Source organism: Pinus tabuliformis, chromosome 5_2 (genome assembly GCF_031772625.1).
Source record: "Pinus tabuliformis cultivar Carrire ecotype Pingquan chromosome 5_2, CPIR1, whole genome shotgun sequence".
Taxonomy (NCBI): domain Eukaryota; kingdom Viridiplantae; phylum Streptophyta; class Pinopsida; order Pinales; family Pinaceae; genus Pinus; species Pinus tabuliformis.
Genome location: NC_142306.1, coordinates 956,113,378 through 956,128,481, shown reverse-complemented (window position 1 = coordinate 956,128,481; position 15,104 = coordinate 956,113,378). Strand labels below are relative to the sequence as shown.

At 39.4% G+C, this 15,104-nt stretch overlaps 1 pseudogene; it reads right to left on the bottom strand.

Moving 5' to 3' along the window:
* Positions 1 to 7,001: 7,001 nt before the first annotated feature.
* LOC149162447 (phospholipase A1-II 1 pseudogene) lies at positions 7,002 to 14,733 on the bottom strand (annotated as a pseudogene).
* Between the last annotated feature and the right edge of the window lie 371 nt (positions 14,734 to 15,104).

Here is a 15,104-nt window from a genome sequence, read left to right as displayed (position 1 = left end):
CCATAACTTAATATGAAGGAGATGTGTAATTCAAACATGTGTGTGTATGTGTGTGTTGTCCTCCTCATTAACGACACTTTGAACCACCTTTTATTGTTCATTCAACAAAGCATTAAAATCCCACTAGATTATCCTCATGTTTCATTTTTAATTAAAATGCCATTGAATTATCCCCGTGCTTCATTTGTTTGAAATGACTCTTAGACACTTGGAATTGAATTGCTCTGTAAGACTTCCATCATTAAGCTAGGTAAGCCTGCTCCCTTCTCTCCCATAACATGTCGACTTTAGCATTTTCTCATTTATCCTGGTGCATCTTAGAGGTGCATAGGAAAAACCCTTTGAAACTAAAGAGCATAGCAAAGAGCATTAAAAAAGGTTATTTGTTTAGATTCAATACCACCTATATAAATATGAAATGAGGACAAATTCTATACAAACAAGTGTCATAGGATAGCTTAGTCTTTGCTAGACAAGGCAATATACACAAGTAAATAGTGTTTTTTTATTAAAAGATAATTAAAATAAGAAAAGCATTATTTATTCATAAAATATTTTCTAAAGAAAGATTGAACCATCTATCATAATAGTAAAAGAAGATATAAATTTTCTGAACAACAAGTTTGTATAAACACTTATTCATTGTAAATTAGATATTTGCACCATCTTAACATATTATATATAAATAAAAATAGATATATATCATACACTATGTTTTTGGATTTAAGAGATCTGTGGTTTGTGTCTTTTGAATCAGTGATAGGAGAATCCACAGTATGAACATTTTTGTACCAACGTTTCAAATCCCAAGTGGGATCCATCATCAGGGTTGAAGAATGATGATAAAAGAAGAGCAATAAGGCAGAATAAATACTAATGAGGAAGAAATTTTCAATGAAGAACACACTGTCGGCAGTGTGTTCTTCCTCATTAGTATTTACTCTGCCTTGTTGCTCTTCTTTTATCATCATTCTTCAACCCTGATGATGGATCCCACTTGGGATTTGAAACGTTGGTACAAAAATGTTCATACTGTGGATTCTCCGATCACTGATTCAAAAAACATACACTATGTTAATAATAGGTATATTTAATATTATTATATTTATATTATATTCATTAATGTATATAATGTGGTTAAAAATCTTCACAGCATGAGTAATTTCAAGCCACAAATAAATAAAATAAAATTGAAACTATGCTTAGATTTTTCTATTACTCATGAGTTGTTTTCTTGCTCTCTCTATTTGACTTTATTAACTTTTACTTTTGACTTTTCTACTTTTCTTTTTAAATTTTCTTTTATTATTAATTTTTTATTATTTTCAATTTAGTTTTGTAATAAAATTTTGATTCTTTTAACTGATAAAATGATAGAAAACAAAATTTTAATATATCATAAGAAATAAAAATATTTACTTAATATTTTGTATTAATAAATAAATAGATATTTATAATCAAAATATAAATATAACTAACATAAAATCAATAATAAATCTATTGCTAGTACTTATTTTCAAGAAAAAATTACCTTAATGCCTTTGAATAATAGCTATCTCCCCAAAAAAAAAAATTTGCCAAAGCTCTTAATATCTTAATTTCTCACGAAAAATACTAAACCAAGGTTCTTAAAGCAAGGTAATAGCAAGAGACACTAACCACACTTAAAAATCAAATATTACCCATATTAATGTTCTACTTCCTCTTAGTAGAGGACAAGTCTTCCCAATTTTAACAAAGTTAACAAAACCTAGCAAACCACTTCACAAAGGTGTACGTGAAATTTGGCGTTGGTCTACTCAATAAAACCAAAACCCCAAGCGTTCTTACCATAGTAATACTACACGTCGTACTTTTAGTCTTAGTGGCCATTACGTTCACTCTACAACGGTGAACCATTTAACGCTAGTTGGCGTCCCTTTTCTTCAATTTTTGTCTCATTTCTCCCCTCATGGAGACGATAAAATTTCTCCATCACCTTCCCTTAGTCAAGCAAGGAATCCTTCATTATACCATCTGCAGGTGGTTCTCTTCATGTTGAGCCTTCATACCGGCAATTATCTGTCTCCCTAAAAGTAGTGGCAAGTTGCCCTCTTGAGGCGCAGGCGCGGGCCATCGTACCGGTGAGTCGTGGTCCAATGGTGGTATTTTGGCGTCCTCTACCGAAGCCGAGGAATGGCCTGGGCCGTCAAAAGTGGTCAGATCTTGGATTTAGTGGGAAGAATCGTTTAGAAAGATGGTCCTGATCATTAAAAGAGGTCAAAATTCGGCTAAAACCTCATCTACTGAGAAAGAATTGCCTAAAAAGTCCAAAACGGCCAGAATCCGGGCAAATTGATGTTTCCTCTCTAGAGATATTATCCGAAATCGAAATCAAGATAGATTTAAAATACGATGTATCACTAAAAATTATATATAGAGAAAGAGAGCGTCACATTGTCGATTATAATGTAACGCGCTGAGATTATGCTGGGAGAGGATACAATATTAGATCTTGATGTCAAACTTTATGTAACCAGATCATTCATAGTTCTGCAAATACAGGTGTTCTTTTAATGAAAAAAGTGATATATTCAGTCAGAAAATGGTTACATTTGCTGCATGGCTCAAAACAACAGCATATCAGAGATAGGACAGTTGCTAACCCGCAATCATACAAACATACTATTTTTTTAAGTAAGAAAAAAGCATGATAATATATTAATGGATAAACTATATGACAGTTACATACAATCAACATTCAACAGAATGAATATGATCTTCCCAAATCACATGATAAGGAGGATGAAGTGTGATCTGATCACCACCAAAAGCCCAGGAAAGATGATCAATACAGCTAAGATAAGGAGGATGAAGTGTGATCTGATCACCACCAAAAGCCCAGGAAAGATGATCAATACAGCTAAGAGACATAATATTCAACATATCTTATACACCTGAAAGAAACTGTATTATCAAAACATATACAGTCCTGTCTATATGCCACATTCCCTCAATGTGCAGCAGAAAAAAGATTATAGACATATATAACAAAATTACAAAAAGAGTGTGAACAGGAAACCAGTGATTTAACCCGGAAATGGGAAGTCGCCCATATCAAAAATGTATTGTTCCCAAGTGATCTCCAAGTACCATTTGCCAATCATCCCCAGTAAGCCTTGCTTGGATAATCTGTCCGCTTCTTTGTTCAGATTCCTTCCAATATGCTGGATTGTGGAGCAGCCGTGGAGTTTCCATAGAATTTCGATCCTTTCCAGCCATCCCTGTAGCATGGGGTTATTGATGGAGGCCCTCCCCATGACCTGATCAATAATAATCTTCGAATCTCCATAAATATGCAAAATGGGGTTTCCAAGGAAACTGTTGAACCACAGGAGCCCCCTAGAGAGCTAATGCTTCTACTTTGGTATTGGTACCGCAACCACTATTCCAGTAGACCCTGTATGACAAATCAGCAGTCATAGCTATCCAAAAGCCACATGCACAAGAGTTCCTTTGGGCAGCCCCATCAAAAAACCCCATAGGGTACATGAATTGTGTATTTATATGCTTTTGTGGACTGATATTAGTGCATGGGGACTGTGCAGAATATATTGAAAGATTAGTGGTGATTCTTTCAATAACCAAAAAGAAATCTTCCATAGAGTTCTGGAATATGCTTCTGTTTCTCCAATTCCAAATGGCCCAGAAGAGGAAAAGGGGAATGGCTCTCCAGGCAGATTTTTGTGCACTCCACCATTTTAATGAGTCCCTAATGCAGATATGGTGAATGTACGGGAAGCCAATGAGGGAAGCTATCTTTTTCCATACCTGAATAGTATATTGGCAGTGCAGAAAGATGTGGTCGTTATCCTCAGCATCATTTTTGCAAATAGTGCATATCCTAGGACCATGCCAATTCCTTTTCTGCAAATTCTCCCATACAAGATTTCTATTATGATAGACAAGCCATGTGAAGAGTATAACTTTAATAGGAGCTTTAGTTTTCCAAAAGGCATATAAAATTTGGTGCTCCCCCTGTCTGGCGACCATGTTAGATAGAGTAGAGTAAGTGTCAACAACTATGATGTTATCAGTTCCCATCTTTCCCGACCATATGATTTTGTCCTATGATCCTATGTGGCAAATGCCGAGATGCTTCATTGTAGATATAGTCTGATTCCACTCCCGTTCCTTTTGACCAGAAAACCCCAATTCCTGGGCTTTTTTCCATATAGGGAGTGGTCCTTGCCAACCATTTATGACTTGACCCCAGAAGAAAATGCCTCGTCCATTTAGATGTTGGATAATTCTCTTAGAGATGGTGAAATCCATTCCAACACCCAAGATTGGGTCAATGCCGATGAGAATACGGTTACCCGATTGAAACTTCCATGCAAGATGGTGGATAAATATCTTTTCAACTTTCAGGAAGCTTAGCCAGATAGTTGATCCCTGTTTGATGCCAATGGTGCCATTCCTATACCAAAAACTGAAATCTTTATCCTTAAGATACTTATGTTGAATGATCTTGCTCCATGTTCCAACTCCAAATAAGCCCCTCCAGAGGGATTTTATCAGTAGTGCTCCACCGAAACGATGAAAGTCCATGATTCCCCATCCACCCATACCCTTAGGAAAAGTGATGTTGGATAATTTGGTCAAATGGTATTTTTTCCCATATCGACTTCCCCCCCAGATGAAGTTTGCCATTAGGCAGTTTAGATTGTTAATGATGGATGCAGGGATATGGAAGAGATGAGCCCAATAGACCCCCATTTGTGACAGAACAACTTGAGTGAGGATAACCCGCCCCCCTAAAGACATGCATCTAAACTCCCACCCAAAGATCTTTTTGAAGAATCGATCAGCAAGCCATTGCCAATCAGCGATTCTATAGCAAGAGGGTTTGATACGATAACCAAGGTATTTCAAACCATTTTGTATTGGCATTGCCTCAATACCAAATAAATCTTTGATATATGCAACAATCTCCAAGTCAGATTGTCCATGATATAGAACAGATTTATTAACATTCATGTGTAAACCAGATGCATTAGAAAATCTACTGAAAATGTGAAAGAGACATAACCAAGAAAAACGACAGAGCATACCCATAATGAGAATGTCGTCGACAAAGAGGTTATGTGAAATGTTGATGTTATTTCCCATCTTCAGTGGCTGAAATTGATCCTCTAGGACCGCTTTTTTAATATGCAAACTTAGACAGTCCATAACAAGAATGAATAAAAGAGGGGATAGTGAACATCCCTGTCGAAGACCCCTACCAGCCCAAAAGAACCTTGTTGGATACCCATTAATAATGACAGCATAGTTGACATTATCCACACAAGCCATAATCCAGTTAACACATCTGGGTTGTAATCCAATCTTGATAAGGACGAGTCGGAGAAAACCCCAGTTGAGGCAGTCATATGCTTTTCGAAGATCAATTTGTAGTATAGCAACATCAAGATGTCTGGTGTGAATTGAGTGCATTCCTTCCTATGCATTTGCCATAGCATCATGGATGAGTCTATTCGGGAGAAAACCATGTTGTTAAGGGGTGATGTAGCGAGAGAGTGTTCTATCCATATGGCCAACAATAGTCTTTGATATGATTTTGTAAATGCGTTGCACAAAGAAATAGGCCTGAAGTCAGTGAAGCCCTTTGTAGTGTTGTTTTTAGGAATGAGGGCGATATATGTGGAAGTGATATTGTGATGGATGAAGCCCGAGGTCCTGGATTCCTCAATCATGCCCAGAAGGTCTCCTTTGAGGGTATCAAAAAAATGTGTGAAAAGTTCAATCGTCCATCCATCAGGACCAGGGCTTTTGTCTCCCTTAAATGACTTGAGAACGCCCAAAAGTTCTTCTTCAGAGACTTCCATAAAGAAATCATCATTTTTCTCATAATCATACATAATCGAGTAAGGATCAGTGCCCCAAACAATGTCTTCAGCAGAAATATTATCATTGTTTCCATATGCCATTTGGAAGAATTGAACAGCAGCATCGTTGATCCCTTCTTGAGTCCGGTGAATGTGTCCATCAATGTCCATAATCTCCCATATGGTGTTTATATTGTGACGATGGTTAGCATATCTGTGAAAGAATTTGGTGTTGCGGTCACCTTCCTTCAACCATATCACCCTGCTCTTTAATCTCCATGTGGATTCTTCCATAGAAAGGAGCTACTTCTTCCAGATTTCCAGTGATTGAATATTGGACCGAATGTTAGCAGAAAGATAATGAGTAGACATGGTGGGAAGGATGGAGTCTAGTTTATTTTGTATATCAACGAGCTCCTTTCATGCCTAGAGAAAGATCTTATATAACAGATAAAGTCGTGTATCTGAAAATCTTATATAACAGATAAAGTCATGTATCATGGTGAAAACTGAAATGTTGTAACTAGTTACTAATAGCCACAGAGAATGTCAGAGAAAGTCCATCAGTAAGTCAAAAAGGAAAAGAAGAAATATGTCTGGGCGAGAAATTTTATCCCGGTAGTGGCAGCATCCCAGCTTCCATACAAGTGTCTCCCATCTTGATCTCATACAAGTGTCTCCCATCTTGATCTCAATGTGTAAGCCATCCAGTTTTTCCAGAATGCCTTTTTTGGAGAGACTGTCCGCATCTATATTGAACTCCCTACTAATATGTTGAATCGAGGAGTGTTGGAGTGTACTCCAAAGTGTTGTGATTTGTTGTAACCAGCGTTGTAGAGTAGGCTTGTATATGGTAGCCTGGCTATAGACAACTATAGACAAAATCAATGATGATTTTGGAGTCCCTGAATATGTGAATAGTAGATATACCCAAAAAATGAACAAACCAAAGTAGGCTGCATAGCCTCCGCCTTTGTATTAGAGCCTTTAACTGCACCCCAGTGTACATGATATGCAAATACAGGTGTTCTCAATATAGGCAACACAGAACAAAACAAAACATAAGCTAGAAGAAGCTAAATATAGAATGTGAAGCTGCATGCAACAATAAATTACTACTTTGCAATGCATCTATGATTGACTAGAGAGTGAGCCGTGATCAGGTTGTCCAACATCTTCGTCAGGAGGTTTGGGCATGAGCCAGTGCCCATCCTTTCCCTGCACCATCCCCTTGTTCTTTTCAACCCACCATGAATCAAGAACCATATACTTATCCTTCAACCAATCTGTGGACTTATTGACAAGGGCAATATATCGATCCACCTCCAACTTGAATGGATCGTTTTTCCCTCTTGTGTTGGCCACCGCGTGCAGATACGCTTCTAGGTTGTGCCAGTGGGAGGCGTTACCGGAATTCTTTAGGTACGGTGACTTGCCAGTGTCGACCCGTAGCTCGACACTGACATCTGCGTAGCCCAGCAATGGATGCAGCGGGACGAGGTCGTAGTTATTAGTGATGTGCAGGACTCTGAGGTCGGGGAGCTTGTCAACCACTTTCTTAAACATATCGTTGCCCACCCAGGGGTTGGCAAAGACTATGGTGATCACGGGAATCGGTGTGGCTCTACCAGAAGGTTTATTGAGGCCATTGACGACGGTGTTGAAGGCGCAAAGTGTGGTGAGGGCAGCACCGAGGCTGTGGCCCGTGGTGGTGATGCTGATCTCCTCGTCCTTGTATAATTCCAGGAGCCGCTTGAGCTCTTTCAGGACTTGTTATCTGGTGTTGGTTTTGTTGAAGGGAGAGCACGGGTCGTCAGGTGTGTAGATAAAGAACCAACCCCTTTGCACTCTTGCATCGTACCTAGCCACCTTGTCGATCTCTTGGTCGAGCCTCGTTTGGTTGGGAAGGAGAGTGGATAGCATGTCTTGGCCAAGTTCGAAGTCGTTAATCCACTCGAGGGACTCGATTGTTGGGTATTTTTAATGGGAAAATACCAAAAACCAAATTCAAACTAAACACAGAGGCAATGCTCTGTTTTACCTCCACAGGATTTTTTATGCACAGACAGCTTAAAAAAAAATTCACACAGAGAACTAGAGTATTTCACCACCATAAGACTTTCTATTCATTAAAAACTGATACAAAGATTTACCACTGTAAAATCCCTTTTATATTCACTGCTGTGAAAAATAACTTACTGCTGTAAAGTCTCCATTTTCATTCACTGGTGTAAAACAATTTTACATACTGCTGTAAAAGCAGAACTTACACAAACTTACAAAAACTTACTTCGTGCAAAACCACACATGGTTTTCGCTACTTAAAAAAAACTTCACAAAACATTACTAAATGTATTCGTGCACTGCTGTGCATACATCCTCTGGTTCTTCTTCTTCTTTTTACCGCACCATCAACATTTTTCACTGCTGTGAATACGCATCCATTTTTACCTCCCGTGTGCAATACATAAAAGTCAACAGTAAACAAACATATTACATACGATTTTTTATTTTTAATACCTGCCGTAAAAGTCATAGGCTTCTATTAAAACGTGCCCATACCTATGTTTTAAATGCACCATACCTTTTCATAAAAAAGAAACTTACGTGCTATATAAGAAAATATATTGTAATGTGCCCATACTCATATTAAAACGGGCCACCAAAATCTTGTACCAACATTAACTCTTTCACCTACGGCGGTCAACCAAAAGTTTAATCCACGCAAGCCTTTAATGCACCTCGTATGCAGCTTTAGTTCATCAACGGTGGAGAGCGATGGAGTAAATCCGACGGAGGTCAACAATATCGGAAACCTGTTTGCTGCCCAACTTTAACGCCCGAGAAAATGACGTTGCGTTACGTCATGGCTGAACCACGTGTCAGCTCCAAATTGTATCGGAGCTCCTTCCCGGATTATTCCTTCGTCGGCAAATCGCTCCGAGAAAATCCGGTGAACAGTTTCTGGCTTGGTTCACGGTTTCTGGTGGTCTGCGTTGAAATTAGATTTCAACACTCCCCTTTAATTTCAACAACTGGGCATTCGGTCATACCGAGACACTTCCTCAAAAATTCAAAGCTTTTCTGATCCAATGGCTTTGTCAAGATGTCTGCAACCTGTTCCTGAGTCCTGCAATGTTCTAGGACAATTTCTCCATTGTTCACCAATTCTCTGATGTAGTGAAATCTTGTATCAATGTGTTTCGTTCTCTTATGAAACACTGAATTCTTTGACAATGCAATAGCTGAGCTATTGTCACAAAAAATCACTGTCGCTTTTGCCTGTTCTTGGCCTAAGCTTCTCAACATTCTTCTCATCCACACTGCCTGACAAGCTGCTGCTGTCGCTGCCACATATTCAGCCTCTGCTGTAGACAATGCTACAATGGACTGCTTCTTAGAAGCCCATGAAATGGCTCCTGAACCCATATTAAAAACATAACCGGAAGTGCTCTTCCGATCATCTACACTTCCAGCCCAATCGCTATCTGTGTACCCAACCAAATCTGAATGTTCTGAGGCATGATATAAAATTCCAAACATTTTGGTGCCTTTGACATACCTCAAAATTCTCTTTGCTGCCTGCCAATGTGCCTCCTTTGGCCTCTCCATGAACCTGGAAATTAAACTAACAGCATACATTAAATCAGGCCTAGTAGCTGTTAAGTACATGAGGCTGCCTACAATACTCTTGTACAAACTAGGATCAAAATCCTTGCTGCTGTCCTCTCTGCTGAGCTTTAATCCCATTACTGTGGGAGTGATGGCTGCCTTACATTCTTCCATCTTAAATCTGCTCAAAATTTGATTTACATATCTTGCTTGAGATATAAAAATTCCTTTTTCATTTTGATCTACTTCTATGCCTAAGAAGTATCTCAAGAAACCCATGTCAGTCATTTCAAATTCATCCTTCATGACTGATTTAAAATTCTTAATGAGCTGATCATCATTACCTGTGAAAATAACATCATCAACATATAAGACCACAATCAAAATCTTACCATCCTTTTCTTTGATGTAGACTGTGGGTTCTCCTTCACATTTGTCAAATTCATTATCCAATAGATATGAATCTATCCTGCTGTACCATGCTCTTGGCGCTTGCTTCAGCCCATAAAGAGCTTTCTTCAGTTTGCACACTTTGTGCTCTTCACCTTTCTTCTCATATCCGAGAGGCTGTTCCACATAAACCTCTTCCATTAACACTCCATTTAGGAATGCTGATTTCACATCCATTTGGTAGACTTTCCATTTGTTTTGTGCTGCCATGGACAACACTGCTCTCACGGTTTCCATTCTTGCAACCGGGGCGAAAGTCTCCTCATAATCTCTCCCATACTGCTGCTTGTAGCCTTTGACAACCAGCCTTGCCTTGTGCCTTTCAATCTTGCCTTCAGCATTGCTCTTGGTCTTGTAGACCCATTTCACACCAATGACTTCTTTGCCTTTTGGTAACTCAACCAAATCCCATGTTTTGTTTCTCTCTATGGCATTCATCTCCTCATCCATAGCTTCTATCCATTTCTTATCTTTAATAGCTTCTTCAAAATGAATAGGATCATCAACATGACAATACAAGGCAAATAAGGAATTCATTCCTTCTTCATAAATTTCACTTAGATTTCTAAACTTCTTACCTCGTTCACTTGGTGTGCAAGTGCTTGAAGATGCACTTGAATTTCCTCCTTGTGGTGTGCTTGGAGAAGCACTCTCATTGATCCTCAATGGTGTACCTTGCTGTCCTTGTGTTGGCGCTGTTGTTTGGGGATTCATTTCAGCCACCTCCTCTTCATCTTCATCATGAGACAAACAGTTCTTGACATTGACTGTTTTCTCTATGCTTCCATCCCAAGCTTCCTCTTCTATGAATTGAACATCCCTGCTGACAAAGAACTTCTTGGTAGATGGAATGTACAGCCTGTAGGCTTTGGATTCATCACTGTATCCAATGAAGATGCATTTCTCCCCTTTGCTGTCCAACTTCCTCCTTAGCTGATCTGGTATGTGTGCATAGGCCACACACCCAAAAACTCTCATGTGGGTGACTCCTTGCTTTCTCCCACTCCATGCCTCTTCCGGCACCTTGTTCATGACTGCTTTTGTAGGACACCTGTTTAATATATAAACTGCACAATGTACAGCTTCAGCCCAATACTCATTCGACAAATGCTTTGCCTTCAACATGCTCCTTGCCATCTCCATGATGGTTCTGTTCTTCCTTTCAGCAACTCCATTTTGCTGCGGAGTGTACCGAGTTGTAAACTGTTTATGAATTCCATTTTCTCTACAGAATCTTAGGAATTCCTTGGAGATATACTCACCTCCTCTATCAGTTCTCAAAACTTTTATATGCAGCCCGCTTTGGTTCTCCACAAGTGCTTTGAAGTTTTGAAATTTCTCAAACACTTCACTTTTGTTTTTAAGGAAGTATATCCAAGTCTTTCTTGTACAGTCATCAATGAATGTTAGGAAATATTGGCTGCCAGCTAATGATGGAGCTTGCATTGGTCCACACAAATCTGAGTGGATAATCTCTAAGGGTGTCTTTGCCCTTATGCTCTTCCCTGATGGAAAACTTTCTCTATGTTGTTTTCCCAAAATACAGCCTTCACATAGGCTGTCCGGTTTCTCTATCAATGGTAATCCCTTTACCATTCCTTTTCTGCTCAATAAGTTTAGACCTCCAAAATTTAGATGCCCGAATCTCAAGTGCCATAACCAGTTCTCATCCTTTGGCACGCTTTGGAAGGCCTCTTGGGTGACTGCTGCCATTTCCCTTTTGTTCTTCATGTCTGCCCTGATCTGGAGAGGGAACATCCTGTTCCTTGTCATCTTCACTTCAGCAATGCATCTTTTGCTGGGTGGTATGTCCATGATGGTGCACACATCATTTTTAAAGAAAACATTGTAGCCCTTATGGATAAGCTGTCCAATACTCAAGAGATTACATCTCATTCCGGGGACATAGTATACATCTGCTATGGTTTTCCTTTCTCCTTGCTTTGAAAGTATTTTTATTTCTCCTCTTCCCATAACAGACACTTTACTATCAGTTCCTAGTGTGACTTCTGATTTCACATTTTTATCTAGGGCAGAAAAGAAGGCTATGTTTCCGGTCATATGGTTGCTGCAACCTGAGTCTAAAAACCATATGTCCTCACTATGTGTTTCAGCCATGTTACAAGCTAACAGGACATTTTCTTGACTGCTGTTTTCTCTTGTAACATTTGCATTTTGTCTGTTGTTCATATCATGCTGTTTCTTTCTACAATCACTAGCATAATGTCCATACTTTTTGCAATAATAGCATTGAACATTAGATTTATCATACCTTTGTCCTTGAGCATGATGTTGTCCTCCTTGTTGGCTGCTGCCTTGGCCTTGGTTCTGATTTGGATTGTTGCCTCTTCCTTGTGCATTTGATGAGTTGTTCCTTCCACCTCTATTCTGGCTTCTGCCTCTTCCTCTTTTGTTTCCTCTGCCTTGACCTCTTCCTCTTCCAAAGGACATCTGGGTCTTGAAGGCTTGCTCAAGGGATGAGTTTTCATTCCTACTCAACCTCTGCTCATGAGTTATCAGTGATGCATGTAGCTCATCAACTGAATAACTTGAGAGATCCTTTGTCTCTTCGATGGTGGTGACTATGGCATCAAACTTTGAGGGTAAGACCCTCAATATTTTCTCCACAATTCTTCTGTCTTCAATGGTTTCTCCATGAGTTCTCATTTGTGTGATTACACCAATCACATGAGTGAAGAATGAGTCAATGTTATCTGACTCCTTCATGTTCAAGTTCTCAAAATCCTTTCTCAGCAATTGTAGTTTTGCTGTCTTCACTCTCTCCATGCCTTGATAGGCTGTCTTAAGGGTTTGCCATGCTTCATTGGCTGTCTTAGCTGCTGCTAACCTTGGAAACACACTCTGGTCTACTGCTAGATACAACAACATACGGGCTTTTGAGTCCTTCTTCCTATTGCTCTTCAGCTGATCTCTCTCTCCCTGAGTTAGTGCATTGAACTCAGTTTCATCTGCTGGTTCTTCAAAACCATCTTCAACTATTTCCCATAAGTCTTGAGAGGCAAACAGGGCTGTCATGGTTATTGCCCAGTAGTCATAGTTCTTCCCATTAAACTGTGGTAGCTGGGTGTTAAACAAACCCATACCAGTGCTTGTGCTGGCCATTCCTTGACTGTGTATTTAAAACACTGACTGTCTCTTCAATAACAAACAAGATAGCTATGAAGAATACCTGAATCCTTTGTTGTCTGAGTCTTCTGTCTGCCTGAGAAGTTTTGCTGCAGCAACAACCTTCTCCCTTCAGCTTCTTTAACTTTTTTTTAAAGAGCCTAAGCCTGCTCTGATACCACTGTTGGGTATTTTTAATGGGAAAATACCAAAAACCAAATTCAAACTAAACACAGAGGCAATGCTCTGTTTTACCTCCACAGGATTTTTTATGCACAGACAGCTTAAAAAAAATTTCACACAGAGAACTAGAGTATTTCACCACCATAAGACTTTCTATTCATTAAAAACTGATACAAAGATTTACCACTGTAAAATCCCTTTTATATTCACTGCTGTGAAAAATAACTTACTGCTGTAAAGTCTCCATTTTCATTCACTGGTGTAAAACAATTTTACATACTGCTGTAAAAGCAGAACTTACACAAACTTACAAAAACTTACTTCGTGCAAAACCACACATGGTTTTCGCTACTTAAAAAAAACTTCACAAAACATTACTAAATGTATTCGTGCACTGCTGTGCATACATCCTCTGGTTCTTCTTCTTCTTTTTACCGCACCATCAACATTTTTCACTGCTGTGAATACGCATCCATTTTTACCTCCCGTGTGCAATACATAAAAGTCAACAGTAAACAAACATATTACATACGATTTTTTATTTTTAATACCTGCCGTAAAAGTCATAGGCTTCTATTAAAACGTGCCCATACCTATGTTTTAAATGCACCATACCTTTTCATAAAAAAGAAACTTACGTGCTATATAAGAAAATATATTGTAATGTGCCCATACTCATATTAAAACGGGCCACCAAAATCTTGTACCAACATTAACTCTTTCACCTACGGCGGTCAACCAAAAGTTTAATCCACGCAAGCCTTTAATGCACCTCGTATGCAGCTTTAGTTCATCAACGGTGGAGAGCGATGGAGTAAATCCGACGGAGGTCAACAATATCGGAAACCTGTTTGCTGCCCAACTTTAACGCCCGAGAAAATGACGTTGCGTTACGTCATGGCTGAACCACGTGTCAGCTCCAAATTGTATCGGAGCTCCTTCCCGGATTATTCCTTCGTCGGCAAATCGCTCCGAGAAAATCCGGTGAACAGTTTCTGGCTTGGTTCACGGTTTCTGGTGGTCTGCGTTGAAATTAGATTTCAACATCGATGGTTCCTCTCCATGCCACTGTGATGTCGTGTCACCCATATTGGGTTTTTCCAGTGTCAGTAACTTGGGCAACGTAGCCCATCCAGTTGGACTCGCGACTCCATGCCTCGCGGGAGAGGGAAGTCACAATAAATGCCTCCGACAAATCAATGGTGGAGGTGGCGTAGATGAATTTGGAAACGTCGTATCCCCACTCTGTCGGCCGATTTGTTAAGCCGAGATTGTCGAAGAAATGAGGGCCGCCATATCTGGAGTTGCCCGTGTATTTGGAGCAGCGCTCACTGATGAATGTATTGTAGGTTTCCTAAGAATGGTCCCCATAAATGAGTATGCTTTTACGGAGATCAGAGTCGAGAGGGTCAAGGAGTCCCTCCCACTGCTGGCTCCCTTGCAGTAATCCCCATCTCGTGGCGATGCTTCCTGAAACATCCATATCTGCCATGATCGTTTCTTCTACAGCGTTGGAAATAATAATCCCAACCACCTCAATAAACACTCTGACAATAGCGATACTTGTCAAAAGTATTTTTGCAAGTTGCATCTTTGTTTGAACATGGAAGCATTGAAACCAAGCACGAACCATTCTGAAACGCAACAAGGAATTTAAAGAATTTAATGTATTTTTCTAAATAGATATGGGCAAGCATTCATTTAGCGACTATTGCCCACACTCCACAAACACCTACGCGATTCTGATCACACTCAACAACAACATCATATTAATTATTTTGCTCTGAATTAAATGTAAAATCATATGTTGAGTTAAATATGAATGTAAAAGTCATTTTGTAGAGGGGAGGGTAAGAGAGTTAA